Source organism: Ammodytes marinus (assembly GCF_949987685.1).
Source record: "Ammodytes marinus genome assembly, chromosome: 17".
Lineage (NCBI taxonomy): Eukaryota > Metazoa > Chordata > Actinopteri > Uranoscopiformes > Ammodytidae > Ammodytes > Ammodytes marinus.
The window spans coordinates 2,249,018-2,267,439 of record NC_137221.1 but is presented as its reverse complement, the minus strand read 5'-3'; the positions used below and the strand labels follow the sequence as shown (position 1 = coordinate 2,267,439).

The 18,422-nt window shown below is 41.6% G+C and overlaps 1 long non-coding RNA gene across 1 annotated transcript; it reads right to left on the bottom strand.

The window, feature by feature from the left end:
• Positions 1–10,112: 10,112 nt before the first annotated feature.
• LOC307263836 lies at positions 10,113–12,302 on the bottom strand. Its single transcript, XR_013845293.1, has 3 exons — positions 12,198–12,302; positions 11,109–11,274; positions 10,113–10,486 (listed from the first exon to the last, which is right to left on the bottom strand). It is a non-coding gene; the product is annotated as an uncharacterized lncRNA (long non-coding RNA).
• Between the last annotated feature and the right edge of the window lie 6,120 nt (positions 12,303–18,422).

Sequence of the window (18,422 nt, the reverse complement as noted above, 5' to 3'; positions counted from 1 at the left end):
CCCTGACACTGGTGCAGGAGCTCAGAAAAATCCCCAAGAAGAGCCCAAGAAATGTTTCAGTTGTTGATTCTACTGCTAAGAAAAAACCTGGACGTACAGCAGAAGGTATAAAATCCATGTGCCATCACTGAAGGGGGGCGACAGAAGTTCAAACTACCTCTTGAATGGCCTGTAAAGGGTCGTACATTTGCACACGGTGTATTATAGATCCATTAGAAAATTTGTAATTGGAATTCCAAAATGTGAAGAGAAAAATAACTTCATAAAACAAGTCAAAGTCAAAGGTTTTCTGCTGTATTTGTTTAAAAGTTGGAATGACAACATGTTTGATCACCTCTGGACTGTGTACCTGTGTGTGTGTGTGTGTGTGTGTGTGTGTGTGTGCGTGTGTGTGTGCATATGTGTGTGTGTGTGTGTGTGTGTGTGTGTGGTGTATTCATGTGTATTAGCATGTATGTTCAGGGACAAGGTCGTTTCGGGTTAAAATCTGAACGGACAAACGTACCAACGTCCAAGCACACTGACAAACTGTTTTCTCCTCAGATACAAAGTGAAGAGCCTGGATGAAGTTTGATCTGGTTTGTTTCTTTAAGTAACTTTTGCTGTTGTTGTTCATCAAGAAATTCACACAAAGTAAATTAAGATGTCTGCTGTATCTGTTTAACAGTTGAAATGACAAGATGTTTGATCACCTCTAGACTGTGTGTGTGTGTGTGTGTGTGTGTGTGTGTGTGTGTGTGTGTAAGTTCAGATTTTAACCTTATACAACCAATGTCTCCATCTAACCTTTTAACTCATGACTACAGCAAACAGAGCATTTACACACACACACTTTGGACTTGTTTGGGTCCAAGGGCCGTCATGAAGCCAGCTGCCTGCCTGCTCTCACTCTGTGGTCCTCACACAGACAGACAGACAGACAGACAGACAGACAGACAGACAGACAGACAGACAGACAGACAGACAGACAGACAGACAGACAGGATGAGTTTAGTGAAGGGAGCCATGCTGCTGCTGCTGCTGGCGGTGATCGGCATCAACGCAGCGCCGGGCCCCGAAGACTGTGACGGTCTGAACAAGACGCTGTCAGCACAAGACCTACACAAGGTGAGAGTTTAGTGTGTGTGTGTGTGTGTGTGTGTGTGTATGTTCCCTACAAAATAGAATCCATAAATGAAGTATGTAATAATATAATAATACTCTGTCCCCTCTCATGTGAACAGATCTATGGAGAATGGCATCTGGTCTGGGCGGTTGCTTCTAACTCCTCCCTCAGTGAGCATTTTGTCGACCACCTCATCAGCTCCCATCTAGAGGTCAAACTCCTGGACGGCAACCAGACCATCGAGTACAAGGAACTCAACGATGTCCAGTGAGTATACACGTTAAAGATGATCCCTCATGAGATTTCAGGGAAAGCAGAGAAGTTTAAACAGATATGTCAGCCTTTCCTGGACTATACAACAGTACTGAAGGGACCTACATGACACCCTATTGACTAATTATTTTCTGCTTAACATTTACCTTTAGTTTAAACAATGTCCTTAGAAACCTGTAAAGTAGAGTACGCCATGTTAGTTGTTTATTTGACGAATGACGAATAAAGCAACTTAAAGGGTTCAGTAAGTGATTTGGTCCTTTTAGCTAACTCTCTGTCAGTGGCTACAGTTAGCAGTCCCCTCCCTCGTCCCTACGTCACCACCACATGAACACACAGCAGTCCCCTCCCTCGTCCCTACGTCACCACCACATGAACACACAGCCGTCCCCTCCCTCGTCCCTACGTCACCACCACATGAACACACAGCCGTCCCCTCCCTCGTCCCTACGTCACCACCACATGAACACACAGCAGTCCCCTCCCTCGTCCCTACGTCACCACCACATGAACACACAGCCGTCCCCTCCCTCGTCCCTACGTCACCACCACATGAACACACAGCCGTCTTCATCAGATAGTGCCGCGATGGAGAGCAGCGAGTCATCGTTCACGGGCACAGAGACCCCGCCTCTTTATAGCGCTCTGTCTCCTGATTGGATAAAAACCAGCAGGATACTCAACATTTTATCTGGCAATTACTGCAGAGCTGAATGACTGGGAGACCTGTGTTATGAACTGTGCATACTGTTTAAGATAGATAGATAGATAGATAGATAGATAGATAGATAGATAGATAGATAGATAGATAGATAGATAGATAGATAGATAGATAGATAGATAGATAGATAGATAGATAGATAGATAGATAGATAGATAGAGACCTGTGTTATGAACTGTGCATACTGTTTAAGTGATTGCTGTATGAATATAGAGTGATATTAACACTTATATGAACAAATACATTTCACTTACTTCTCCTTTAATTGACCATTAAAGCAACTTAACTCTGTTTTGTCACTTTTAGGTTTTCGGGTAAAAAGTCGTATGAAAAATTCATCATCAACATGTCGAGACCCGCTGACCCCATGGAGGCAGATCAATATCTACTGGAGACTGGTGTTGCCAGTGAGACACACACACACACACACACACACACACACACACACACACACACACACACACACACACACACACAAACACAGATTTCTAAACCTTTGGAGACCTTTTTTGACATAATGTTGTTGTCTGTATCTCTGTCTGTGTGTGTGTCTGTGTCCGTCTGTCTGTGTGTGTGTGTGTGTGTGTCCGTCTGTCTGTCTGTGTGGTGTCTGTCCGTCTGTCTGTCTGTGTGTATGTGTGTCTGTGTCCGTCTGTCTGTCTGTGTCCGTCTGTCTGTCTGTGTGTCTGTCTGTCTGTGTGTGTCTGTCTGTCTGTCCATCTGTCTGTGTGTGTGTCTGTGTCCGTCTGTGTGTGTGTCTGTGTGTGTCTGTCTGTCTGTGTCTTAGTTGAGGACAGAGGTGGGGTGGTTACGCTTTTCACCGAGACAGAGAAAGTAAACGTCTATGAAAGCTGTGACGACTGTCTGGTGGTCGACTTCCAAGGACCACATGGTCACAGCCTGTGGATCTACAGTAAGCTCACACACACACACACACACACACATACACATACAAAGACACACAAACACACACACAGACGGACAGACAGATAGACAGACAGGCAGACACACACACAGACAGGCACCAACACACAGACAGACAGACAGACGGACACACAGACACAAACACACATTACTATCTTTACATTACATGCAACCCTTATGCCGTGTGTGTGTGTGTGTGTGTACCAGGGAAGGAGGGCTCTAATCTTGATCTGGAGCATTTGAAAGCGTCTCACAGCGCTCATCAGAAACTGGCCGAGTGTGTGGGACTCGCTCACGACAAACCCTTCATCTACAAGATGGCTGCAGGTCGGTTTGAATTATTATTTATCAGAAAGTATCGCTTTGACTATCTATCTATCTATCTATCTATCTATCTATCTATCTATCTATCTATCTATCTATCTATCTATCTATCTATCTATCTATCTATCTATCTATCTATCTATGTATGGGTAAAGAACAATGGTTGAACAATCTTTTTATTTTTAAACAACAAATATAATCCAATTTTCTCATAAATGGCAAATAAACAAACACAATAAGATAACTATTCTTCTCTTGTCTCCTCCCAGCCCAGTGATCCAGTGATCCAACACGCTGGATAAAGGGACTGAAGATCTTTGGACAAACCATCACGCATCAGACGTGTCCTTCACAGATCAATAAAATAATCTATTTCTAAAACCTGGATGTTTGTTCCTTTATGTAATAATCTGTGTTCAGTTTTGGGCTCAAGTACAACATGGTACAGATGGTCTTAGTCAACCACTTTCAGAATTTTCTTTGGGATCAATATCTGTCTGTCTGTCTGTCTATTCTACTGTCTGTCTGTCTGTCTGTTCTACTGTCTGTCTGTCCGTCTGTGTAGCATTTCAATAAGTCATGTTAAAATAACTTCAACTGGTACCTCAGAAAACAAAAGCTCCTATCTTCTGCTGAAACTAACAAACAAACAAACACCTATCTGTATCTGACTGAATCTATTGGACTGAAATCCTACAAAATTATTATTTTTTCGCTCTCTTTATCAATGTTTTACTTTGTGATTTCTGAGGCTCAGATTGTGCCAGACTTTTAGGGGGCGTAGCAGGACAGGGTACACTGGTCCAGAGGGGATCAAACATTAGCTTAACCTTCCTCCTGTGTTAACTTTCTGCTACCATCCATGGTGTTAGCAGGTCGGTTTCGACCCGTGTCTGAAATCAGCTGTAAAAAACACTAAAAACAATCATCTATCATCCAGTTTGTTTCTCATCTCTTGGTCACCTTGTTAGGCTTCCTTATCCATGAACATACTGTTTTTAATATATTTGGTGTTTTTTTTGTCAGTATGCGCCTCAATTTCAATAAAAAAAATAGTAAAATGAACCTCAAGAGAATCATATAAATAAATATTTGGTTGTTGTGTTACCTGATTATTACTGAGGGGTATGAGAACACATTTCTTAACTAAATTATTTTTATTTATTTTTTCATATTAATATTATTGACCTTTTTAACATATATGGTGTTACTGGTCAATTACGAACCATATATATTTATTTCAGAAAACAGCAAAAAAAAACTTTTATATCAGCATTATACAAACACACAATGAAAACCAGAACAAGTCACAACACAAAATATAGATTTGTAAGGTCAAATAAACAACAACCAATCAACAAATCAAACCAATCGAAATCCATTACTAGTTCCAAAACTAGTAAAAAAAACAGAGTAAAAGTCTCTGTGTGCATATGTTTGGTTGTGTGTTCAGATGTGTGGCAAAGAGCAACACTTTCAGTGTTCTTTGAAGAGATATTTCTTGCAGGTAAAGCACAATACTTTTATCTTTCTGTCCTTAGTGCTTCGGCAGACCTGACACCTCTTATTTTTAGAATCAGGTGGCCATTTTCACCAAAAACATGATCCAGAACTTGGCTCACTGTATATCCCCTCATTTTTGAATACTGCAAATAGGAGATGTGCACTCTGCAAGTCACCAACTCTATACTGAATTGACCTCACATGTCTGGAAATGCCCGTCTGTTTGTTTCGCTTTTATGCAGGTATAAGGGCAAAAAAAGTCAAAATGAGAACCTCCCCAGAGCTCATATGATTGGGAGAGGAGCTGACTGTCATTGTGTTGGCTGACAGTGCACTTAAGATTTCAGTTTTGGCTCTAGTTATTGTTTTTTACATCTTATTCGAAAACGACCCTAACACCACCAGTGTTATAATTTCCACCAGTGCATTTTATAATTAAGTGAAACATTTAAAAAAAAAATTATTTTGTTGAAATAGAGGTTCCTGACAAAGTCAAGAAACTTGATGCAATACACAAAATGTAAGTGGTTCTTTAATGCATTTGAAAACCAAAACGGGTCGGTGGCGACCCTAACGCGAGAGGAAGGTTAAATCTTCTTGTATGAAGAGTGAGACAGACGTTCCAAATCTCATTCTCTTTTTTTCTATTCTACATACTATGTCTGATCATAAAAATAATCTAGTTAGCATGCAGCATGCTACACTTGGGACATACTTTGACTTATTTATTTCATCCTAACATTGCTCCTTGATCTTGCCTCTTGCTTTTATATCCGTCTCATCCCTGTTTGTTTTCATATGGAGGCTTCGTCGATGTGACGTCACTTCCAGTGCGCACTGGATTGTGGGTCAGAATCGCCCAAATAGCATGCTGTTTTCAACACTAAAAATCTTGGCCGGATCAAGTAGGACATCCGGGTATTTCAAACCATACTAAATCTGGCCACAAGAATCAGGACATCCTAAATCTTTTTTCTACCAAACTAAACAGCAGATAGTATGGGGACTGGAACACAGCCTAGTATTGCTTTTCGATGCTGAAAATACAAAATATTGGTTGATAAACATTCTTAGAGATACAAGACACCAAGTGTGCAGAACCTTCACCTTACGTGACCTCTTTTACTCATGTAAACATCAAACAAAGCAGAAACACACACACACACACTTTGGACTTGTTAGGGTCCGCAGGGCCGTTATAAAGCCAGCTGCCTGCCTGCTCTCACTCTGTGGTCCTCACACAGGCAGACAGACAGACAGACAGACAGACAGACAGACAGACAGACAGACAGACAGACAGACAGACAGACAGACAGACAGACAGACAGGATGAGTTTAGTGAAGGGAGCCATGCTGCTGCTGCTGCTGGCGGTGATCGGCATCAACGCAGCACCGGGCCCCGAAGACTGTGACGGTCTGAACAAGACGCTGTCAGCACAAGACCTACACAAGGTGAGAGTTTAGATTTATTTTATTTGAACTCAATTCTAATTCTAACCCGGGTCTGCTGTGAAAAGTGTCTAACCACTACACCACAAGCTTAACTCACATAACGTACATCTACATCTTTTTGCATTTCTGGTTTGATGTCTCTGTCGCTCTTTCGCTACAACATTATCAGTCTGATATGAAATACAGTTAGATTTAAAGGTTCAGTAAGTGACTTAGTTCTTTTAGGTAACTTCCTATTAGTGAGTGTGTGTATGAATGGGTGAATGTGGTAAGATATGTAAAGCGCTTTGGGGCTGAGAAAATCGGCTAGAAGGCGCTATATAAGTCAAGTCCATTTACCATTTACCATTAGTTACTGCAGTTAGCAGTCCCCTCACATTTTAATAATAAAACATTTGCAACTAGTTTTGGTTCTTTCCCAGAGTAACTCTCCCTGACTCTGTCCTCTTTCCTTCCCTATTGAAAACGCTCTCCCAGGAACAAAAGCTGGCGTGGTAAAAAAAACAGCTTTTGTCCAGAGGGGGACGTTAGAATGAACACAAACTCCCTTCTCTGTTGCAGGTCAATGGAGACTGGGTTTTGGTCTGGGGCGTCGCTGACCCTCACACTGCTAAGTTTGGAAACCTCTCCAGCTCCCACTTCAAGTTAAACATTCTGCCCGACAACAAGACCATCGCGTACAACGAGAGGAACGTGTTCGAGTGAGTGTTTACGTTATAGATGATTTAAATAGTGGTTTAAAGGGGAAGTAAGTGATATTTTTTGGTTAATTTAAAGCTGGGGTATATGATTTCTGATTGGTCAAAGTTAACATGAGCTGTACACTTTGACCAATCAGAGCGAGGCTCCGATTCTCTGTTCTTATTGGCTGTTGGGACTGTCCATTCACTTTGGCACGACTTTGTTGGTGTAGAGCGTGTCAGGGAGGGACCATAGGGGAGGGACCATAGAGAACAAGTGGAGCGGTTGAGGTATTTGAATTTGAATCTCTATCCCAACTGCCATTTTCTCCCCAAATCCTCCACCCAAGCTTTAAGTGTTAAATATCTCTATATTCATACAGCAATCACTTAAACAGTATGCACAGTTCATAACACAGGTCTCCCAGTCATTCAGCTTCACAGTAATTGCCAGATAACATTTCGAGTATCCTGCTTGTTTTTATCTGTGCACTGTAGCTCTACTATTGTGTTGCTCTGTGTAGTTACGGCCCCGCTAAGCTGTCGTGTATAAAGATCTCCCTCAACTTGTCGATGACCGCTGACCCCGACCAACACTGCGAGCACATTGGTGAAGCCAGTAAGTCGAATTAACACACACACACACTAACACACACACACACACACTAACACACACACTGTATTTGTCTTTCTATACTTGTGACAACTCTGATTGACATAATGTAGTATCATAAAGCATAATAAAGTACTGTTACTGATGAACAGAATAATTTAACATTTGCTTTGTGTGTGTGTGTGTGTGTGTGTGTGTGTGTGTGTGTGTGTGTGTGTGTGTGTGTGTGTTTTAGCGGAGGACATAGATGGAGTGGTTAGTCAGTACGATCCCACCGGTAAAGTGTATTTCTATGAGAGTTGCCCCGACTGTCTGGTGATGGAATACAGGGGCACAACTGTTGGTCGATTACTGGTGATCTACAGTAAGCTCACACAACACACACACACACACACACACACACACACACACACACACACACACACACACACACACACACACACACACACACACACACACACAAACAGTCTTTACATTGGATGAAAAGCATATGACCTGTGTGTGTGTGTGTGTTTGTGTGTGTGTATCAGGGAGGAAGGGTCATCAACTTGACACTGATCTTCATAAAGCGTCTCACAGCGATCATGAGAAACTGGCGAAGTGTCTTGGACTCCGTCATGACAAACCCTTCATCTATGACGGACAGTCAGGTCAGTATGTGTGTGTGTGTGTGTGTGTTTGTGTGTGTGTGTTTGTATCTTTGTGTGTTTGTGTGTGTGTGTGTGTGTGTGTTTGTCTGTGTATGTGTTTGTGGCACTAGTTGCTAAACGTGAAGTAAGGAAAACTCAGATTTTAAAGGTTACTGTCTGCACTAGATTTTTGAGTTTGATGCCAAAACTACAGTAATTCTCTGTCATACAGATAACGAACAAAACCAAGACTTTAAATATGTTCAAACATTAAACTGTTCAAACTGTCCAGAAAAGGGCACAACTGTAATTGTATTAGGTCAAGTTTTTTTTAGTTTTAACAGAAGAAGTTTGTAGGACGAACGGCTAGTAAATGAAAAATGAAATATTCTCTTTTCTCTTCACAGATTATTGTCAGACGGGAAAACTCATTTCTTTCGGCGATGACGCTTTCGAGGGTCAACCTGCGTCCATGTGAAGACGTCCACACACCTCAGACGTGTCCTTCACAAAACAATAAAAACCTGAAACTAAAGCCTGGATGTGTGTCTCTTTCTGTAACATGTTTCATAAATGATCTAACACACACCTGCATTGGGTTTTCTAAAACACCCAAGACCTCAGCAGAAAGACAATTGGAGATGCAGCATGTTTCAGCTATGATTATAAATGTATATAAAACTGGGTTCAGTCCAGAGTCCATATCATAAATCACCACAGGAGAAAGATAACAACAAGCCGAGCGTTAAACCCAACAGTTATTTCAGCCGTTACTCTATAGCAAAAGCGAGCTACCCGGACGAGCTAACCGGGGCTCCCACTGACAATACAGACCTGCTGATTGGACCAGAACCATGCTGAGGAAAACCACTGGACCACCAAGAGACACGCCAGATTTTTTAAAAAACATTTGCAAGTTTGGTAATTAAGTAAATATGTGTAAATTTGCATCTCTTTAAAAAAGAATCTAGATCAGATAAAGACAGAGTAAACATTTTATTTAAATTTTACAACATATTAGTTACCGAAGTTTTTATAGAACAGATTTTGGATACATGGAGTGTTTTTAAGAAGAAAATGCGTGATAAATCAGACAATGAACATATGAACAAATCTTTCTGTAATAACTATCAGAATGGTGAAGAATGATTATATAATTGGTAGTTGATGCAAGTGCTAAGAAGAAATATATAATAAATATACAAATAAACACATAGATGTACATTTTAGACCTTCTATTTATACTAGTAGGAAAGAAGACATGCACAATAGAAAAAAATCTCAAAACTAACAAGTGCTTTAAGTTTTATCGTGACTGTTAATTTGGAACATCGCTGACTAACCTCAGATACACAACACACTCATACACACACACACTCACACACACACACACATGTTAAACCATAAACATGGCTGAGAGTCTCTCAGTGGGAGAGAATTTTCTTTGTTCTCCAGGAAGAAGGACATGTGGTTTTGGCGTCCATGTTGGGCTTAGTGAGTCCTACAAGAGAGAAATATAATCTAGCACTGATAGAAAACTTAAACTGCAGACATCTGCATTCTGACATGAACCTCCAAGAGAAAAGCTGATATACAATGCAGAGAGGGGGGGGCGCCTGTGGCGCAGTGGGTAAGGACGTCGCCCCCCGGGTTCGAATCCAGCCCGGGTCTGTTCTCTGCATGTCATTCCCCTCTTTGCCCCATTCACCTCTGTTTCTACACACTGTCTATAAAGCATGAAAAATTCCCCCAAAAAATATCTTAAAAAAACAAAACATAAAAACAAAACAATGCAGATATGATCCCAGGTCCAGGTTGAGTAGGTGGAGGAGTCCAGTGTGTCTGCAGACAGTAACGGGGTGCGTTCTGAACCGCCTGACGTAAAAATCATCTTCCAACCTTAACCGTCGACCCCGGAACGGTCGACTGCATACAGCCCAAAATGTATAACCGCACGCCCTAATCTCTATGCAGAACGGCTCAGGACTTGTTTGGAGTATGAATGAAACTGTGCATACACGGGCCGCTAACTTATACGTCCGTGGACGCCAATCGGCAAGTATGTAGGGCCCTTAACCTGTCTGCAGTAACATGGCCCAGTCAGACTCTGTCCATACATGCTGCTGCTCCTTCAACCTCTGTGGATCATCAGGACACAGCAGAACCTCTTTTCCCCGGAATTCCACTGTACCGATGCCGTGGCGGAGCGGAGAAGCACCGGACAGGCAGCTTGTGGAATTTGGCCTTTACGATCACTCCCATCTGATGAGAGAAGAAGACAGACATCAGAAGTCATGAACCAGAGTTCACAGACGATCCAGTTTAAGGAGCAGCAGGGACTTCAGTCCTGTGTGTAGCGTAGCTGCTTCCTCTCAGCTCTCATGTTCACCTACAGGAGTGAACACACACAGAGCTGCAGACACTCTGGCCATCAGGTCTGTTTACTAAACAGATTTCACTGAAGTCACAGTGGGGATAAAGTGCTGAGAGTCCTGAACACATCATAACTGCAGAAACACAGATGTTCACTGGTCACTGTAATGATGGATTTACCAGTTCAAACCAGTTATCTTGTGACATTTGATTATTTCAACTACTTTGGAAAGATTACATGACAAATATGTAAATAAAAAAATATCGGGAAAGAACACATGGCAGAAGGACACACAGTGTGTATGTGTGTACATATGATGTGATGGCTATAGCGCATAACGTTTTTATATAAATGAACGTTGTGACATTCAAGCCATCACCAAACGTGTTGACACAACCGTGATTAAGCTTGTCAGCACTAAGAAATACGGAGAGTTTTTGATTTGATACTAACTGTGTTTAGTGACATTTTGCTGAAACCAGCACGGACTGACTCTAACCCTCTACTCACTTCAGAGTCTGCAGTCTGTGGTGTGGACTCTTCTTAAGATCAGACAGAGGCTGACTGCTTCAGGTCATTTCCACTCAGATGCAGCTCTCTGAGATGGGAGGGGTTGGACTTCAGAGTTGAGGCCAGAGAAGCACAGCTGATCTCTGACAAACAGCAGCCCCTTAATCTGAATACAGAATTAATGATGTAAATCAGGCTGTGTTTATGTTTTAAACAAACTGAAATGAATGTTACACGTTAAATGTAAACACAATATTAGTTGGGAAGAAAATTTACAAAAATTATAATCATGCATTTACTACTATCGTTTCTTTCGTGATTTCAGACTTAATTTTGCCTAAGAGAAATTAGATATAAATAAGATAATTTGTTAATTTACGGATTTTTGTTATGTTTGTACAAGGGCTGTTAATCGACTAAACTATTAACACATTTTTATCTCTTTTAAATGTACCTTAAAGGGATATTTTTCAAGTTTTCAATACTGCTCAAAATATGCTCAAAATATATGCTGAAAGCAATTGCCTTTGGCGAGGGGTGGGGCTCTCTGCATCAGCTGTATGCTTGGTCAGCAATGGTTATTAAAGAGGGATATTTGCATGTTTTAATCTTTGAGACAAGTATATATGCTACTGGCACGATCAACCAGGTAGAGCTCTAACCTTAAGAGTCGGTAGCTGGGACGCCCTACCAGTGGCGGAGCAGAGGCGACTTACTCCGGTCGTAACATTTTAGTAAAAGTAAATCACTTTGGTGTTGTCGAGAGAACCATCTGGAAGAGCTTTGAAGCTCAACTTGCCATTTTTAAAACCCTTTTCTTTATCCATTTCTTCTCACAGAGGATTGGCGAGACACAACGTTGATGCTCTATCGCTGCCTGATTTCCCCAAACTACGGGGTGGGCCGAGGGTCATAATCGCAACGCGCAACCGTTAATCGCCTGTTAAAAAAATGGCCGCTGTTAAAAGGAGTTGGCATTAACGCATTATTTATGCATTAACCTTGACAGCCTTAGTTTGTACATGAATTAGGTTTAATTGTTAATAAAATATAGAAGATCTACAATAGTGAAAAAATCAGTGAACTGACCTCAAAGTCTCCAGTGTACAGTGTCGACTCTCCAGAAAACCACACAACAGCTTCACTCCTGAATCCTGCAGGTTGTTGTAACCCAGATCCAGCTCTCGGAGATAGGATATAAATACCTTGGGACTGAAGGTAGGGGTTCATGACTGACGTCTGGACAGCTGGAGACCTCAGACTCTGATTTGTCCTTTTCCTCTGAATCACTCATCTCCTCAGGTCTGAGAGGTAAACCAGCAGCACTGGGGCGACACATACACACAGTATAATACAGTCAGACATTTTTATTTTAGATAAATGTGATATTTTTCTTATTGTGTACGTTCTACTCACCATAATAACAAACTGTGTTTCTGGTTTGGATCCAACTAACCGTCAGACGTCTGACAGACTGGGCTGATGTGTTACATGTGATGTATCTGTGAAGGTATTATTCTAGCAAACATTATAACAGACAAAACCATTAATTACCAACACATAAAACATTTAAAATCCTGAAAAAAAGTTTAACAAGTTTAACTAGACTAATATCTTTGAGATGTTTTCATTAGTTCAGAAAAAAGGAGTGAATATGTTTTCCTCAAGTGAATGCATTATACTTCCATAAACTAAAGCCAGTTTAGAGTAGTTAGCTAAAGCTATCATAGCTTACAGCAAACTAGACCTAGCAGTCCTATTTAAAGTAGTCAGATGACAGCTAACATACAGTAGCTTTCACCTAACTAATGTTAGCCAGCTACAAATAAAGAACGGGGCTGAGTCAGTTAAAAAATGTTTAAATGTGTTCAACTGTATCTAACAGCCAGAGTTAGGGGCCATGTCCAGGTTTCAGGTCAGAGCGCTTTGAAAATCATCTCAATCTATTTGTTGTTGACGTCACGGGGGTCAGTAAGAAGCTACCAAACAGTTTCCTCCTAAATTATAATCTTTTTTCTTATCGCCCAAAACACATTTAGTTTGACCAAAACAGCTACTTTCTCTTTCTATGGCAGAAAATGTAGTTGTTTCTACAAAGAACGGCAAAGTTGAAGACGTTAGCTAAAGGAATACTAAGCTCACACACTGACTTTTGTATCAGCCCATAAACCTAGCTAACGACAAGCTAAGCTCCCGTCATTTTAGCCATTACCTAGAGATCCGTCATGACAATTCTGAGTTTGTCCAAGTCAAAGAGAAACTTACCTGAACTTTCCCGTAGTAAGCGCTTCTTTCTCGCAGCAGCCTCCGTCCCTCCTCTTCATCAAAAGGACCAAAGAAATGTGTCCAGGTCACTAATAGGCTATAGCATCAGGACCAAAGCTACATGTAGCCTGTTCAGGTCGCTTTAGCTTCATGTTGACATCGCGCCGTCTCATGGAATCTTCTCGAAGCTTCTTTTTCATGGACAGCTCGGAGCCTCTCTCTCTCTAATGTATTTTTGAGGATTAATTGAAAACAGAATACATTTGTGTTCACACTTCTAGGCCTACAGGCTATATGATTAACTTGCTTATTATTTTGACAACATGTTACATCCATAGGCTTAATCTAAATTCATTAAGAATTGCTGCTTTTTGTAGGCAGTTGATTAGCAGGCGGTTATTTTTTTTTATTGTTTTTATCAACCTACATGTTGTATTTGAAAAAATCTAGATCTAGAAGTTGACATTTTGTTTGGTTTGGTTGAAGATTTGAGAAAAATCTCTACCTCTCTCTCTCTCTCTCTCTCCTCACACAAACAAACTGTGTAAACTTTTCATATAAATTAATGTTGGCGGCCAAAGGTTTTCTGCTGTAATTGTTTAAAAGTTGGAATGACAACATGTTTGATTGGTCACCTCTGGACTGTGTACCTGTGTGTGTGGGTGTGTGGGGATGTACCCCTGGTTCAAATACGTACCAACGTCCAAACACACTGACAAACTGTTTTCTCCTCAGATACAAAGTGAAGAGCCTGGATAAGGTTTGATCTGGTTTGTTTCTTTAAGTAACTTTTGCTGTTGTTGTTCATCAAGAAATTATCACAACATTTTGTCATGTTGTGTTGACTCTTCTGGGCCACTGTCATAGGTGAGATTTCGGGGGGCCCATTAAATATTTAGAAGATGTAAATTGGTCTCCCAATTGGTCTCCCAAAAAAAGACAACCCCCTTCTCCCCAAAAGAGGTAGAAAAAAAATGTTCAGCGGGTTGAAACATTTATATATCCTTCTAACCGCCAACTTTATATCATCTAAAGATTTCACCCTAAAGCTGACCTTAACGACAAGTTCAGGTTATTTTATTTTACTTTCTTAGTACCTAGACTTTGTTTGCAGTAGAGCTCACACACTCACACACACACACACACACACACTCACACACACACACACACACACACACACACACACACACACACACAGGAAAAGCACAGAGGCACACATCACACTTCATCCAACCCAAGACAGTGGAAATCAAAAGGAAATGGCAAATCTAAATTAAAATGAGAATCTGAACCCTGCTGACCCCAACCCTCCCAATGAGAATCCGAACCCTGCTGACCCTAACCCTCCCAATGAGAATCAGAACCCTGCTGACCCTAACCCTCCCAATGAGAATCAGAACCCTGCTGACCCCAACCCTCCCAATGAGAATCTGAACCCTGCTGACCCTAACCCTCCCAATGAGAATCAGAACCCTGCTGACCCTAACCCTCCCAATGAGAATCAGAACCCTGCTGACCCTAACCCTCCCAATGAGAATCAGAACCCTGCTGACCCTAACCCTCCCACCGCCGCCTGAAGTGACTTCCTATTAAAGACTTTTTACAACAAGAACTCGATGATGAAAATAAACAAAATCGGTTCATAAAAAATCCCCGAAAAATGCTAAACATTGAGTGGGCAAAACCTTCTCCTCACTTGACCCTACTGACTCAATAATAAAGCAAACGAAGCAGAAACACACAAACACACCCACACACACAAACACATATTTTGGACTTGTTCCGGTCAGCGAGGCCGTTATAAAGCCAGCTGCCACTCACTCTGTCCCCACACAGACAGTCAGACAGACAGACAGACAGACAGACAGACAGACAGACAGACAGACAGTCAGACAGACAGACAGACAGACAGACAGACAGGATGAGTTTAGTGAAGGGAGCCATGCTGCTGCTGCTGCTGGCGGTGATCGGCATCAACGCAGCGCCGGGCCCCGAAGACTGCGACGGTCTGAACAAGACGCTGTCAGCACAAGACCTACACAAGGTGAGAGTTTAGTGTGTGTGTGTGTGTGTGTGTGTGTGTGTGTGTGTGTGTGTGTAGATAAAATCATCAAACTTTGCTAGTTCATTACCAATTGTAGAACAATTATTTTCCGTATTGTTCAACATTCTATCAGATCTGGAACTTTGTCATTTATGTGAGAATTGTCGTTTCAAACTGAACCAGCGTTGAATCGTTCAGCTGATGGAGAGAATCCAGAGCTCAGAGGTTTAGTTTGTTTGTGGTAAATTGCGCAATGTCACCTTTTCTTTTTTTTTTTAAAAAGGTGCTACGAGGGATTTTTAAGTATGTCGGCTGTCTCATTTTTCCTCTGATGATCAGAAATTACATTAGAAACGAGACCATCAGTGCAAAGAGCGCTACTTTTCTTCTTAATGCCTTTGTCATGGGTATTTGCTCACCCAGGAACAACAGCTGGCGTGGTAAAAAACACTACCGCTTTTGTCCAAAGGGGGCGCTAGAATTAACACACACTTCCTTCTCTGTTGCAGGTCAGTGGAGACTGGGTTTTGGTCTGGTCGGTTTCTGACCCTCACTGTGAGATGATGGGAAACCTGTCCAGCTCCCACGTCCAGATCAACGTCCTGGAAGACAACAAGACCATCGTGTACTACGTGAGGAACGTGGTCCAGTGAGTGTTTATAGATGATTTAGAAGATATATATATATTTTATTTTTTGGCATTTCTTTTTTTTATGCTTTATTGATAGTGTAGAGACAGAGTTGAAATGGGGCAGAGAGGGGAGTGACATGGGCAGAGAGGGGAGTGACATGCAGAGAAAGACCGCGGCCAGCAGCGGACCCGGAATCGAACCCGGGTCCGCTGCTGGCCGAGGCCCATGGGGGGGGACGCCCTACCAACTGAGCTAAGGGCGCCCCTAGTGATTCGTTTCTGAAGGGAATTAAATTTCCCCGAACATTTGGGGACGAGGATGGGATCGACGTGCGATACGGATTCTGAATTATTATTTTTTGCAGATAAAATTTTTAGACTCCCATTCAGGACAAATATGTCCACTTCCAAAAACTCCTATAAATATATAACAGATAAAGAAATATGTTTTTTTTTTTACCTTTTTGGGATAAATATTTCGATTAAAACTACCAAATATTCAATTATTTGGTTATAAATAAATAAAAACGACCCTTCCAATGCCAGTATGATTATATTAAAATATTTAATAATATTTTAAAAAGTGGGGAAAGACTATAACATTTTTACAGTAGTTTGGGCATTTTTCTCAGGCTTGTGTCAGCAATTCTGGAGAATACTTTGCTGTGAAAAAACCCTTTTTGTCAAATTCGGTGAATATTTCCTCACAATCTAGACACAAGAATATAATGTAACATTCATTCCTATGACAAAGCTTCACACTATAGCTTTAATGTTGGTGAAGCCAGTAAGACGCATTAACACACACACACACACACACAAACAAACAAAGGCTGCGCACTGTAGCTTTAATGTTGTGTTGCTCTGTGTAGTGTTGGTCCCGGTAAGATGTTGTGTGTGAAATACTCCCTCAACATGTCGACGCCCGCTGACCCCGACCAACACTTACTGCACGTTGGTGAAGCCAGTAAGTCGCATTAACACACAAACACACACATGCATGCTGTGTCTCAATTAAGAGGCCGCAGCCTGCAAAGGCTGCATTTGAAGACCGATTGCATCATAGCGGTGCGTCAAGGCTTGTCCCATTTCGAAGGCTCCTTTATATGCGGCCGAGAAATGCAGCCTTCGTTTCACGGTTTTGAAGGGTCCAACAGATGTATCCTTCGCGGCCCAACATATCCCAAGATTCATTGCGTTTTTTTCAGAGATGGCAGAAAATAAAATAAAAAATAACAAAACAGCAACGTGTTGCTCCATCTTCTTAATTTTTATCTTCCTTTCTTTTTTTGTCTTTTCTTTTGTTTTTCTTGTCCTTCTTTCTTCTTGTACTTTTTTTTCTTTTCGTCAAGTAGGCAACTTCTTTTTCTTTTTTCCTCCGTTGGCAGCAATCAGGGTTGCTAGGCAGCACAGGAGCGGTGAGTCGTCACGCAAGGTAACTGCTTGTTACGCAAACTGGAAATGCTCGTAAACGGAGACCTGCAGAGACCGTCTCGTGTAACAACGCTCGTTCAGCCTTCGGTTCGGCCTTCACTATGCCCTTCATAGACCGCGTCCTTAGAACGATACGACCCCTGAATTGAGACACAGCTACACACAAACAGAGATATTTGTCTTTCTATACTTGTGAGAACCTTGATTGACATAATGTAGTATCATAAAGCATAGTGAAGTGCTGTTGCTGATGAACAGAATAATTTAGCATTTGCTGTGTGTGTGTGTGTGTTTTAGCGTTGCACATGGATGGATTTGATGTTCCATACGATTCTACAGGTAAAGTGAATTTCTATGAGAATTGCCCCGACTGTCTGGTGATGGATAACAGTGCCACCACTACTGGTCGATACCTGCTCATCTACAGTAAGCTCACTCACACACACACACACACACACACGTTTTTTCTACAGCTATTCTTTTGAGGACACTCATTGACATAATGCATTCCCTAGCCCCTTACCCTAACCCTAACCATCTAAACTAAATGCCTAACCCCAACCCTTACACTAACATAAACCTAATTCATACCTGAACCTTAAAACCTAGTGTTAACCCTCAAACAGCCCTTTAAAGGCCTGTCTCAAAGGGAGAACCAGACAAAATGTCCTCACTGCTGAGGTCTAAAACTCAATTTGGTTTTCAACAATATAGTTATCTACAAACACACACACACACACACACACACACACACACACAGTCTTTACATTAGATGAAAAGCTTATTACCTGTGTGTGTGTGTGTGTGTGTGTGTGTGTGTGTATCAGGGAGGAAAGATTCTCCGATGGACACTGAGAAGTTGAAAGCGTCTCACAGCGATCATGAGAAACTGGCGAAGTGTCTGGGACTCCCTCATGACAAACCCTTCATCTATGACGGA